Genomic DNA, 2,769 nt, shown 5'->3' on the forward strand with positions numbered 1-2,769 from the left:
TGAGACCATGAGCCTGGGTACACACGTGTGAACAGACTGAGAACTGGTGCTCCAGAGTGTGTGTGAATGACACTGAAACAGAGAGCTCGGGGCGTGTGCGGGAACCGGGGGAGTCTGGCGGTGTTAGAAAAAAAAAAAAGACAGAGATGTGTGGGCCCTGCAAGTGAGGGCTAGGGCACCGGCTGTGGGGTACACAACCTGGGACGTTACAGGGTTTTTAGCAGCAAAAACAGAAACAGAGTTAAAGAGGCCAGGAGAGTTCAGTGGAGAGTGGACTGTGATCTCTCTGTTCTGAGACAGAGGCTAGGATATGGCCACTGCTGCTCTGACTCTCAGAAGAGCCACAGAAAAGTGCCAGGGAAGGTCGCCAGAGAACAAAAGCCCAGAAATACCAGCTCACATTGTGCCAATCTCCATCCCCCCTCGCAGGGGACAGGGAGACTCTACCCAAACAGGGTTGCCTGAATATGAGTGTGGCAGGCCCCTCCCCCAGAAGGCAGGCTGAAAAATCAAGAAGCCCACAACCCTAAGGTCCCTATAAAACAAGTGCAAACTGCCTGGGTCCTGGTCAATAATTTGGGCTCTGGGCAACCCCGCAAACTCTCCTCATCAGAATGACGAGATGGAGAAATCCCCCTAAAGCAAAGAAAAGATGATGAGTCTGTGGCCTCTGCCACAGAACTTATGGATATGGATGTAACCAAATTGTCAGAAATGGAGTTCAGAGTAACAATGGTCAAGATGATGTGTAGGCTTGAAAAAACTATTAACGAAAATATTGACAAGAATATAGAATCTCTAAGAGTGGAAATGAGAGCAAATCTGGCAGAAATTAAAAATGCTATGAAACAAATGCAGTCAAAACTAGATGCTCTGACAGCCAGGGTAAATGAGGCAGAAGACAAAATAGTGAATTGGAGGATGGGATGGTAGAAGAGAAAGCTAAAATAGAAACTTGGCTCAAAAAAATCCAATCTGAAGAATGTAGGTTACGGGAGATTACTGACTCAATGAAACATTCCAATATCAGAATCATCAGCATCCCCGAGGGGGTGGAGAAAGGGAGGGGTATAGAAGAGATATTTGAACAAATTGTAGCTGAAAACTTCCCTAATCTAGCAAAGGAAACAAGCATTTGTGCCCAAGAGAATTACGTCAGACCTGTCTACACAGACCTGGAATGAGAGAAAGGGCTGGGGGGGGGGGCATTTTTAAAGCTCTTTCAGAGAAAAACATGCAGCCAAGGATCCTTTATCCAGCAAAGCTGTCATTCAGAATTGATGGAGAGATAAGGACCTTCCAGAATAACCAGACACTGACCAATTTTGTAACCACAAAACCAGCCCTACGGGAGATATTAAGGGGGGTTCTATAAAAGTAAAAAGGCCCCAAGAGTGATACAGAACATAAATTTACAGTTTATAGAAACAAAGACATCACAGGCAACGTGACATCATTAAAATCATATCTCTCAATAATCACTCTCGATGTGAATGGCCTAAATGCTCCCATAAATGACACAGGGTTGCAGATTGGATAAAACGACATGACCCCATCCATTTGCTATCTACAAGAGACTCATCTTCAACCTAAAGATATATCCAGACTGAAAGTGAAGGGATGGAAAACTATTTTTGCATAATGTTCAGAGAGTATGATTTAATTTTGCTGTAATACTATCTAATGCTATTTTCCCTGAGATTCGTGCTGTTCAGAACTAAAATAATAGTTAATATATGTATTTGTGGTTCGGAAAAGGTAAAAGTTTGTGGACAAAAAGCACATCTAAATAAAAGTGACTTCAGAGAACAGAAATCATTTACTAATTTCCAATTGATTACTTCAAAATAGCTGCTAACAGCCCCCAGTGATATCAGACCCATGTTCTAGGGAAATACAGGAGACATACAGTCCTGCTTTTAGATCTTTTTACAAATCCCATCTATGTTAATTATTATGCAAAAATATCTTCAGTGAAGTAGATAATAAATGGCCCTGAATTTCTTGAACTTATGGCCACAAGCATTAGCTATAGTAAAGTTTGCGCGCCACCTGGTGGTCATATGAGAAAAGTACAAGTATGCGTCCAAGAACAGAGGCCATAAATTGTATGAATTAAATGATGCAACTTTAGAGACAGGAGTACCATTCCAACTTCAATATATGCATATATGTGTGTTCACTGTTCTTGAGCTTTAGAAGCATGTGTTTTGTGCTTGGAATGGACCTTAACCACTGTCTTTCTTCCCAATACAATTTATATGCAGAAACTTTCCAAATCCAAATATTTTGTGTCCAGCATATGTCTCAGGCATACATACCCTCTTGGATTCACCACTTTGATGTAAAGCTTAATGCTTCTAAAGTCAAATTTCATCTTCACCACAAATCTGCTACCTCAGCTCCAACATTCTCCCATTTACTTGATGGTTGGGGGACATACATACAGAACATTGTTTTTGTTCTTTCTTTTTCTACCCTGTCTTAGTCCAGAACTTGGCTCTTTATTTTATATCGATATAGTGATTGGTTCCCTTTGCCTTTATAATATGCTGCAGCTACAATCCCATCCAGTAAATGGTCAAGTTATTCTTCTTAAAATACCACTCTTTTTTTTTTTCTTAAAGATTTTATTTATTTATTTGAGAGAGAGCGAGACAGCCAGCAAGAGAGGAAACACAAGCAGGGGGAGTGCGATAGGGAGCCTGATCCGGGGCTTGATGCGGGGCTCGATCCCAGGACTCCGGATCACGCCCTGAGCCAAAGGCA

Source organism: Ursus americanus, chromosome 28 (assembly GCF_024610735.1).
Source record: "Ursus americanus isolate L20-20 chromosome 28, mUrsAme1.1.p, whole genome shotgun sequence".
NCBI classification, from domain to species: Eukaryota; Metazoa; Chordata; class Mammalia; order Carnivora; family Ursidae; genus Ursus; species Ursus americanus.